The sequence below is a fragment of the Anser anser genome (genome assembly GCF_964211835.1).
Source record: "Anser anser genome assembly, chromosome: 8".
In the NCBI taxonomy this organism is placed as follows: Eukaryota; Metazoa; Chordata; class Aves; order Anseriformes; family Anatidae; genus Anser; species Anser anser.
The window spans coordinates 21,656,242-21,667,846 of NC_139728.1; positions in this window are offsets into that span (position 1 = coordinate 21,656,242).

Consider the following 11,605-nt stretch of genomic DNA (forward strand, 5'->3'; position numbering starts at 1 on the left):
CTCCACTCCCGGCCCCCAGCACTGGGTGATGCCCACCCCAGAGCAGCACTGATCCTGCTGGCACGTCCTCCAGCTGCGGCGGTGAGCAAACGGCGCCCGTGCTGCCCGCCCGGGCCTGACTCGCCGAGCCTGTCTGGCTGCCCCAACCACCCCACGGAGCAGCAGCGGGTTTCTCCCCACACCTCCTGGCCCTGCTGTGACTCAGAGCTTGCCCAGGGCCCGCACTCTCAGCCCCATTTCACCGCTGCCTGCCCAGCATCCCCCCAGCTGTGGCACCGTGCCGTGCCGGGTGGCACAGCCCGGGTACCAGGGTGGGATGCCGGGGCCAGGGCATGGGGCCGGGGAGCGGGGCAGGGGCCGAGGTGATGCATCGCCCCAGCACGGTGCTCCAGGAACTTGCCCATCCGGATGGGGAAGAGGCAGGTGCCAAGCAGCCATCCGGGAAATCGCAGCAAGACCCAACACGACTGGCCTGACAGGCTGGGAAACAGCCGGAAAAAAAGGCAACCCGGCCCCTGTGTCACGGCTTGGGGCCACCGCTCCTGGGAGAGGCACCAGGAACGACTCGGGGCTGCACCCAAGCCACCTGCTCGCACGAGAGCCCGCCAGCTGCTGCGGGGCGAGTTGGTGGCACCCGCCGCACACGCCGTGCCGGTGGCACTTGTCCCTGCACGCACCCGGCGCAGGTGGGCATGCTCAGGCAGCACGGGCACCTCGCGCTGTGCACCCCGGTGCACACACGTGTGCACCCCCCGTGTTCCTTCCATGCACACACCTGCACGCCTCACATGCGTGCACAGGAGGCTGGGAGCACCCCCAGCTCCCTGTGACCCCCACCAGGCACCACGTGCCCCCTCGCCCCGCACCTCCTCTTTGGGGCCACGCACGGTCACGGCCGCTTTTGCCAACACGAAGTGCTGGGGGGCTGAGGTCCCGGTGTGCCCGGTGGGGACGTGGGGCAGCGCAGGTGGCCCTGAGCAGGGGCCGGGCGGGCTCCCAGCAGGGTGAGGTTGCTGGCAGCACCGCCGCGCTCTTCGAAAGAGTCGGGCGCCGGGAGCCAAGGCAGGAAGCGGCAGGAGGTTAGCGAGGCTGCACGCAGCGCCGGTGGCAGAGGATGCAAACCCCATCCCCAGGCTGCTCGGGGCGAAATGAGCTCCCTGCAGGGTCCTGGGTGCTCGGTGTGGCTGTGCTGGGGGCCCTCACCACATGGCTGCGGGCACAGCTCTGCCCCATGGGGCAGCAGGAATGTCACCCCAACCCAAGGCTTCCCCAGCACTGGGGGATGCCACCGTGCGTGGAGCCATGCGGGGCCGCTGGCACGGCCCGGGCTGGGGTGAAGGCTTTGGCAGGGGACGTCCCGGTGACTCAGGGGTGGGAGGAATGTGGAAAATGCAGCCAGGCGGCCGGGGCCACGTGAGCTGCGGGCAGGGCCAGGCCTGCCAGCGCCGTGCGGCTCCAGCGCCGCGTGCGCCCGGCCGCGCAGCGACGCTCGGCGGGGCAGCGAGTGCGCCCTGCTGACGAGGCGCCACAGGGCCCTAATTAAGTGCGTGGGTCGCCGGGACGGGTTGAGCTCGCCCTCCTCCGCAGCGTTGAGCAAGCGAGTGGCGGAGGGGCCGCCCGCCTGGTTCGGCTTTTGGGGACCGGGGGACCGCAGGTTCAGCCCCTGGGTGCGTGTGGGGTGGTGGTGGCAGCTCCATCGGGGGACCCCAGGGCTGGCCAGGGTGAATCAAAGCCTCTTTTTGGAGGGGAGACCCCAGCTCTAGGACGTGCCAAAGTACCCCAGAGCTCTGCACGTCCCCACCGGCCTCAGCCATTTCCAGGTGTCTTTACTCCCTCATGCTGCTGGAGGAAGCTGCCCAGGGACCACCCAATCCCAAGGTGTCATCTGGAGGTGACACAAGCCATTTCCCTGCTTCCAGCTGCCCTAGGACAGGCACAGGATGGCCCAGCTGTTGCTGGGAGGACCTGAAGCACCGACATTCAAAAGTGAGTTTCCTTCAGCCAGGGATGGAGAAGACCCCCAGGAGCAGAGCGCAGCAGCTCCGTGCAGCCCCCCTCTCCATGTACAGTGAGAGCACCTGGGCAGAGCCTGCGAGTCCCTCAGGGTAGGGTCCGCATGCGCCCTGGAGAGAACAGCCGAGGGATTTAATGCTTCGTGGAGAGCAAAAGGCTGCAGAGAGGTGGGTCCCAGCCTGCGTCTTTCCTGGAGCATCCCAGGAGCGTGGGGCAGGACCTGGGGTGGCAGAGGGGCAGCTGCAATCCAATTATCCACGGCGTTCAGTCACTGGGGCAAAGCCAGGCTGCTTAAAGCCAGCAACAGGGTCACCAGCAGAGGCCAAATCCAGGCTGCAAAACAGAAGGGGTCCGTTGGCACCCTCTCTTCCCCATGGAGGTTCGGATGGGATGGTGTGGGGGAGGTAATCATGCGATGCTTGCCTGCTTGGCCCCGTCCTACCAAGAGGGGACTCGGAGAGGTGAAAAACAGGGGGATAGAGGGGTTCAGTCTATTGGGAACCGCTCAGTTGGCAGCATGGAGCTGCAGAGCATCCACAGTGCCAAGGTGCAGGCAGGGCTGGCTTGCGGTGGAGCCCCGGCTCACCTTCTGGTTCAGAAGCCTGGAAATGGGGGCGAGGACCGCGAGGTGAAACCACCACGGCAGGGGTGCAGGCGCCCCGCACCCTGCCCACCACGAGCAGTGAAAGCCAGGCGTGCAGGAAGCTGCGGGGTCAAAATGAGTCAGGTGCGAGTCACTGCGAAACAAGAGGTGAGGCGCTGGGATAAGGGCGGCGCTGACTCAGAGTTTCCCCATCTTCCACGCGCTGACCATGGGGGACGGCCAGGGGCTGCCGGGACCCCCCCCTTCACCTGGAGCCAGCACGGGGAGGAGGCAGCAGAGGCACCCCAAAGCTTCAGAGCCCCAGGAGCTCGGGATCACAGCAGGGAGCTGCGTCCCACAGCCCCCACCCACTGCTGCATTTCGTGGTGGGGGCCGGGGGGCACCCCAGCATCCAGCCTGGGAAGCTGGGCTGCGAGCCCAAGCCTTCCTGGAGAGCCCGGGCAGAGTGTGTTTGAATTAAACAGGAGAGATTTCCCCCTTATTAGCGGGCTATTAATCACTTTTTTTTTTTTTTTTTTAAATTGAGCTGTTGCACAACAGGTTGAGTAACAGCCTAATAACAGGCTGTAAATCTCAGTTTGCTCTCCGGGAGATTACAGATGTTAATGACAGATAATGACCCGCAGCTCACGAGTGGCTCCTCTCAGCCCTCCCCTTTGATCCCTCTGTTCTGCCCCTCACTGTACCCAACCCCAGGAGGGAGCAGGGGGCTGCAGGGAGCCCCCCCCCCCCCCAAAAAATGCAAGCCCTGCCAGCCCCAAGCCTGCTGCTGGGGGAGTCCCCTGCTCGCTGCTCGCTTGTGTTTGCTTTTAGGATTTCTGCAGCCACCCTGTGGGGTTTGCAGCCCCACTTCTCCCTGCCCAGCTTTACTGAGGTGTCCCCCCTACAGCTGAGTGATTCCCTGGAAATTCCCCCAGCGTGGGAACCCCCAGAGCAGACATTCACACCCCACCACAATGCGTGATGCCCGTCCCATCGCAGGCTGGGGACGAGCATCCTTGCGATGGGACCAAGGGAAGCACTCCTTTAAGGACACGTCCCATCACCGTGCCTGGCACCACAAACGGGGCTGGCCACCTGGGCGCATCCCCATGGGATTTCCCCCCCCACCTGCTGCCCACAGCCCTCCCGCAGGATGCACGCAGCCCCAAGAGCCACGAGGAGTATGGGAGGGACCTGCGGGAGGGCTTCAGGGGTGAAGAGGGTTATTTTTTCTTGCCCCCTATCCAAGGCACCACCAAGCCAGGGCATGGGCACAGCCTCAAGCCCGCAGGACCAGCACAGCCTCTACTTTCAGGGCACGGGGTCCCCCCATCCCCAGGTCCCCCAGCTGTCCCCATCACCCACCCCATGGCTGTGGGGAGAGCGTGGGGGCTGTCAGGAGCTGGGGCTGGGGTGCGGGAGGAGCTGCCCGGCAGGCAGGGACGGCGATGGCCGTGAGTCACCTGCAGCTTTCCCTGCCGGGGTGGGACCGTCCCGGCCGCCCAGCATCCCACTGCTCCTGCCGTTCATGTGGAGCAGCACCCAGCAGCCACAAAACACCGACCCTAAGGGCTCCTTCCCCAGCGTGCGGGGTCTCCTGGCCGTGGCAAGAGCCCGGATCCATCTCCAGGAGGCCAGATCAGGCAGCACGGGGCACTCGCTCTCCCCCACCCTGCTCCCCGCAGGAGGCTGGGGGGTGCTGGGTCCCTCCGAGCGCTGCGGGAGCGCTGTGCGTTCCCACAGGCTGTGTACACACCGGTGCCAGATGACAACAGGCGCTGGCACCGGCGCCACCGACACGCAGAGGGATGGATGGGGATGGGGCAGCAGCTGTGTTTGCCGTGAGAGGCGACTGCCGGCCGGGCGCCGTGGGCCAGCGCCCAGGATGGCGCCGAGACAGAGCAGCCAGCGCCCCTGTGCCACCCATAGGTGCCCTGGTGGGACACCGAGCTGTCCCTCCAGCCGAGCTGGGACGCAGCTACAGGCGGGCATTGGGAGAGCTGAACCAGAAGGCCAACAAGGTGGGGGCTGTTCTCTGGTCCAGCCTCTGGCAAGGGTTATATGGTGACCCAACAAGGGCCTAGGGTCTGTAGGGCCACCAGCCCGCGGTGTGAGAGCACCCCGCGCAGGATGTGGATGTGGCTCAGGTCTGTCCTGCTCACAGGTGTGGCGCGATGTGAACTCAGGCCACGGGGCAGTGTCCTTCCTCTCCGTGCTCGGTGCTCAGAGAGGCCCTGGGGGGGCGCAGAGAGGATGAGCAAGGAGGAACGCACTTTCCCTAAAGGAGAAGATGCTGGCTGCTCCCTGAGCATGCCTTGGGGATGCAGCAGCCACAGCCTGGCCACCCTGGCATGCCGGCCATCCCGTCCAGCCCAGCCCAGCACCCCGTTACGCGGCTCTCCCTGCCGGTACGTGGCACCGGGGCACCGGTCCTTTCCCTAGGGACACCTCGCGGAGGGCTGAGCACGGTGCCACTCCCCGGCGCGGGGAATGTGGGCCAGCGCTGCCCCGGCCAGTTCTATTTTCGGATGCGGTGATTAACCCCGCACATTAATTACAGGTGCTCCATCCCCGCAGCAACCCCGCAGCCCCTAGGCTGTGGGCGTCTATAGGGCGAGGACCCCTCGGCCCCAAGCTGCCCAGGATGCGGGTGACGGACGGAGAGGGGAGCACCGGTGGCCCCCAGGAGCTGCCACCCCCTGGATGTCACCTCCACTGATGAAAGGTGGCGGAGGGGAGGTTTGGGGCCGGGAGGCTGCTATAAGGGAGCCCAGGACCTTTGATGTGCAGAGCCCCCCCCCCGCCCCCGCGGCCCCGCTGATTGCTTTAGCGGGTTTAGTGCCCGCTGCTCCCCCGAGCAGGCTGCCGGGCCGGGCTATCAGGCGCAGACAAGCTGCTAAAGGGCCCGGCTCCCATTTTAGATGCAAATGACCCTGCAATTGTGGACTGGGAGGGAGGAGAATCCCCAAATCACCCTCGGTGGAAGCAGACCTGGCCGCAGACAAAAAGGTTCCCAGGCCGCTTGAGCGGCCCCTTAATCTGCCCATTGATGCCTCAAGTGCAGGGCATCAGCAGCCTCGGCATTCCCGCAAACGAGCGCATTTTTTGGAAACCCCCATTCCCGGAGGCGTCTCCTGCCGCCCCCCCCCCGGCCGCTTGTCCCCCTGCCTGACACTAATGGCCCCGGGGCAGGCGGCTTTGAAGTGCATCAGATTGGGCTAACGGGGAGGTGCCGCCGCTAAAGCTGCTCCCGGAGGGGCTTGGGGAGGCAAAACCCCACCGAAGGCTGAGTGGGGCACGGGTGGAGCCCCACAGTGTCCCCCGGCGTGCCCCAAGTCCCCATGCCTGGCCGGCCCCGTTTGGGCAAACTGGAACAGATTCAGCGTGCCAAACCCCAGTTTGGGTCACTGGACTCAGCCGGGAGTCACGAGCTCACTCAGGGAATAGGGTTTTAGGGCCACCCGCCCAGGGAATGTCCCCCTGGTCCCCTGCACCCCGCAGCGCGTAGGGAAGGCAGGAGCGAGGCAGGAGCCCCCAGTGCCCCGCACGGTCACTCACGGTCACCGCCACTTTCCAAAACAAGGAGGCGCACGGGCAGGTGCGCGGGGCACGGTGTCCGTCCTGGCAAAACCGCTTTGTTGTGCTTTGATGTCGGTGGAAAATTCCCTGTTTGGCTGGAAATCTGGGGGTGACGAGGAACCCAACGCCGGCTACGCTCGGCGAGGAACTAAACGCGTGTTTTGCTGGAAAGAATTTTCCTCTCCCGACTGGGGAGGTGACATCCGAACCTTATTTTCCTTTCCACGCTGGGACACGTGCCAGCGGCACCGAGCGGTCCCCAGGGCCTGGAGGAGCCACGGGATGGGGCGGCTGCTCCGAGCCCCTCACCACCAGTGGCCCCGAGGTGCAGCGGTGCAAAAGGAGCCGGGGAAAATGGAAGCGTCTGGAGGCGGTGTTTGGGCTTGGGGCTGTTTGCCTGTAGCCTGAACGCGCGCTGAGATCAGGCATGGAGCCGGCCCAGCTGTGGGTTTTAAAACAGCAGCACCTCGTCTGCCAAGGACCCTCCTCCCCTCCTCCTCCGGCACGGGCTGGGTGGATCCTGGCCCCGCTGTGCACCTTGTGCTGCTGGCGAGGCGCTGCGTACCTGTCCGGCTCCGCTCCAGCGCCCGGCACTGCGGGGCTGGGAGGCAGGGAGGGGTGCGCTACCCACACCCGCTGCACGCCTGGCCGCGGGCTCCTTGTCCCTGGCACCCCTGGGTGCCATCCGGCCAGGGGACACCGCTCCCTGCAAAGCTGCTTCCTCCGGCAGCCCGCTGGGCTGCAGCCCTGGAGTACTGTGTCCTGGGGAGCAAGGAGGGTTCGTGCCCTGCTTAGCGCTCGGAGACCCCCTTGGGGTTACGGGGAGAGCCCTGGGGAGAGTGTGGCACACACACGGCTGTCCCCTTTGAGATGGGGTGTGGAGGAGCATCCCCATCTCCTGGCATTGCACCCAGCTTGGGGGGGGTCCCAGGAACCCTTGGATTCAGTGTGGTGGTCTCCAATTTGGGACCAATGTTGGAGAGATGTTTTCGGTTCCCCCTGTGCCTGCTTCCCGTGGGGCACGAGGTGAGGGCAGGAGCGAGTGGGTGTAGCTGCACCAGGGCCACACACAGAGCGAGGAGCAGAGCCGGGTGTGCGGGCTGGGGTTGGGAAGGCTCCAGATTTCCCCTGATCCCCCACCACGGGGACTGCCCTGCTGCCGCACGGCTTGTGACCAAAGCCCTCACAGCTGGTGCAGAGCCTGAGGACAGCGCCCGGTGCCCACCAGGGCTGGGCTGGCTGTAGGAGGCTGCACAGAGACCCCTTTTCTCCATCCCTCTCCTGCCCAGATTTGTCTCTGTCCATTCTTAGACCCAGAGCACCAGAGGTCCCCTCCATCCCCAGTGCGCACCAGCACCACCGGTGCGAGCAGGGTAGGTCAGGCAGCCGGTTCTCCTCGGGTGACTCATTCTGCCAAGCAAGGCATTCACCGTATTTCAGGGCTTTTGGTTTGTATGAAAAAAAAGACCAGGGTGCACGAAAGTTTCTTTGTGAGCTGGTCTGAAGGCACTGGCGGGGTTCCTCCTGCTTGCTCACACTCTGTTTTTGACACTCTTTTGTAAAAAAAAAGAAAAAAAAGAAAAAAAAATGGAAAGAAACAGGGAGAAAAGAAACATTTTTAATAAAAAAATTATTTATATGGTGGAAAGCAGGCAATTAAACAAAATGTTTTGTTGTGGTTTAAAGACAAAAAGCTAAAGACCCCCCTGGTCCATCCTACCCACCCCTGGCTGTACGCCACGAGTGCCCGGGCCCTGCAAGAGGCAGCTCCCCCTGCTTTGCCTCCTCCTTCACCCCCAGTGCCTTCGGCCAGGCGTTGGTGATGGGGACGGGGGACACATGGGGCCGCCGTGCCCACGTGCTGCTGGCCCTGCGGGGCCGTGCCCACCCCAGCACCGCTGCCCGTCCCGTCCCGGCTCTGGCCGCGGCTCCGGCGTGGTTTCGCTGCTGCGTTTGCTCGCAGGGTTATCTGCTCCGGAGCTCGTGTTGGTTTTGGCATGCAGCGCCGGGACCACACCTACTATTTAAATACCACAGCCAAGGGCTCCGAGGGAGGAAAAAAAAAAAAAAAAGAAAGAAAACGACTATGAAATATTTGTTGCGGTTTGGAGATACATACACGCACACACAACACAAACACCCCAGCCTGGCACCAGATCGCTGGCAGCTGAGGAAGGAAGACTTGGGCTATGATTGTCTTCAAAACCACCCTGGCGGCAGAGTTTGCTGAAGGGAAACCCTTTGGGCCAAAATTAGCCCCTGCCACATGCCAAGCCAGAGCCTGCTCTCACCCGGGCCAGGGAAGCCAGGGCCAGGGAGCTGTGCCAGCCCTTCCCGGGTGGCTGCCGGGGGCCGGGGAGCGGGCGGATGGAAATCCCCAGGGAGGCAGCCCTCCTGGGGACAGGGGGGCTTTCCCTCCGCCGTGCCTTGGAAGAGCAGGTCCTGTCCTGGACGTGCCCATAGGGGCGGCTGTGTCACCTCCAGCACGTTCCTGCTGGGGGATGGAGCCGGGCAGTGCGGCCGCTCAGTGCTGGCGGGGACAAAACGGGCACCGAGCAGCCCAGGGAGGGCTGGAAACACAGAGGATGGGTGCCCCATGGGAGCGGGCGGGGAGAGGTCAAAAACCAGCCTGGTTTTGGGACAGGGGACCAGAGGGGGCACCTGGGATAAGACAGGACGGGCCTGGCGATGTGGTGGAGGATGGGAAGCGGTGCTGCTTACAGCTCGCCCCTGCTCGGCTCGCCCCGTGTGGCTGTGCCGCAGCGGGCGGCCAGGCCGGCCGGAGCAGGTGGATTACCGCCACCTTCCTTTCCCTGGGCTCCTTCCCGGAGAAGTTTTCCCGATGATCTCACTGGATGCACATTTCTAAATTGTTTGCTAGATTGTTTCATCATCGGAGGTCAATTAAAGAGAAGGCGAGTTCCTGTCGCTCCGCTCCTAACCCCTTCGCTGCCAGAGCCCCAGAACAAAAGGAGGAATTGGGCTTGGGCTCGGGCAGCTTGTATTCCCATTCGATCACTTCCAACGAGAGAGCAGGTCTATTTTGGAGCTGGCATTCCCAGGGGACCAGCTCGCCGGCGCAGCAGCGCGTGAGCGAAAAAAAAAAAATAAAAAAATCCACCCCTTTGTCACTGCAAACCTATTTACTAACAGGGAGGCTGGGTAATTAAACACCACTTCCCGAAGCACAGCCACGCAGCTTTACGAGCAGCCCCGGCCGAGGATGCGCTTTCGCTCCCTTGTCCCCCGGGGCTGTCCTGTCCGTGCATCCGTCCCTGGTCCCTGCCTGCTCCCCCCGCTGCCGCGCACCGGGGCCGTGTCCGGCGGCTGGCGGCGGTGCCGGTGACTCACGGCGGTGCCCGTTCGCTCAGCCCCGTGCCACACCTCCCGTCGGAAAGTTATTGCCGTGCCGCCGCCGCCGCGGTGCCCCGCGTACCGCAGCCACGCCTGCGCGCAGCCGGGGTGGCGCTGGGCTGGGGAACGTCGTGTCCCCGCACGGAGCAGGAGGGACGAGCACGGGGATCCGCTCCCGCACTTTCCCTGGCTTGGTGTGTGTATGGGAAAGGGAGGTTAGAAGGAAAGCGCGGGTTAATTGGAGGCTGAATCCCTTGTAGCGTCGCCGGGGACGAGGGACGGAGGCTGCTCGGAAAAGAGTGGCTGAGATTGGATTATTCGAGAACGTGAAATTATTTTGAAATTGTCTGAAATTGCTCATACGTGATGTGTAACTGTCAGACCCCAGCCTGAGAGGTCACAGCACACAACCCCTGAGCCACGCGGCCGTGCCCTTCCCACAAACAGCAATGCCCACTGCGAAACTCCCAGCACAACCTGCTGGCACTGCGTGCTGGGGCTTCTTCTCGGAGACTAAAACAGAAAAGCTGGGGAAAAATATCCTTCCTTCCTCCCGGCCTTCCCTGTTTATCACCAACAAGCAGAAAACGGCAATCCCTCCTTTCCCCCCAGGCATGCTGGGGTGCCACAGCTCCTCTCTGCCACCGTTTTCGGTGGCAGCCCCAAGGAACGGCTCCTCGCGGCGGTGCTGGGCGGCAGGATGCGGCCCCGTGAGCACGCCAGTTCACACGTGAGGATGTCGCTGCGAGGGCTGGATGTCTCGAGCCTGTCACGTCGACGGCGCGGTGCCTTGTGGCTCGGGCCGTCTCCCGGCACCCTCCAGGTGTGACGTCCCCTGCGAGCGCCCAGCTGCCAGGGGAAGACCCCGTCCATCGCTGGCCCCCGCGGCTCCACGCGGGGCCCGGTGCTTTCAGCTTTCCTGTAGCAGTGAAAGTTAAGCCGTGGAGGAAAAACGTTGCTGTATGTTATAGAGGAAGAGAGGTAAAAAGGGCAGGAAATTTGCACCATGTCCATTTCCCCTTGGCCCCGGGCCGCTGCTCATTCCGGATTTGGGATTTGCGTAGGCAGAGTTAAAAATAACAGGGGTATATAAAGAAAGACTCGCAAGGCTGTGCTGGCCCCATAACAGCCAGCCCAGCAGCCCCAGCCGCCAGGGCACGGCCAGGGCTCGGGCCGGGAGCGGGCGGAGATCAAAGAGGGATGCGGGATGCGGGATGCGGGATGGTGGATGTGGGATGTTGGATGTGGGATGTGGGATGTGGGATGTGGTTCAGTGGGGCTGGAGCGTGTGCTGAGAGCAGTGGGCACCCAGCTCTGGCAGCTGCAGGACCTGGCGAACTGCAGGGCTGGTGGCTCTGCCCCCATACCCGCCGGGTCACCCCTGGGGTGCGCTGGCACTCGGGGAGCACCCATGGGAGACAGGGACATGAGTGCTCCTGCGGACAGACATCTCCCCAGGCCGTCCCCCACAGCGTTGGCTGTGCGGTGACACTGGGAGGGACCTGAACCAGCTGCCCCAGCCGGGGGACACGGGGGGGGGACCCTCTGTGGTGCCGAGGCACTGACACCCCCCCAGACCCCCTGTCCCGGTCGTGCGCCCCGGTGCTCCCCGGGCCCGGGGCAGGCAGGGCGGACACGGGAGCTCGCTGGGCCGGTGCAAACGAATCTGCCCTCTGTGCCCTGATAACATTGTGTTTGTTGCAGAGCGGGAAGAGCCTGCCAGCGCACGATAAGAGCAGATGACTTTATTCTGGACCCGCTCCGGATTGAATTATGCTTTAATTTCATTTTCGGTTCCTCTTTTCTTTCCAGGAGGGGAAGGGGGCTTGGGGGAGATGGGGGGCAGGTTTGGGGGCTCCTGGACCCTTCCCCAGGCAGGCCAGCCCTAAGCAGAGGGGAGGACAGGGAGCAACACCCAGCCAGGTCCGCTTTGTGCTCTCAGGAAGCCGCCCCCCACGTGTCCCACCAGCCCGGGGTGCTCCGCTACCTGCGTCCCCACAGCACCTCCCCGCGGGACCCCTCCTGTGCCCTGGGGGCTCCAGGTTTGCCTCCCTCCGAGGCAGAAGCTCCCTG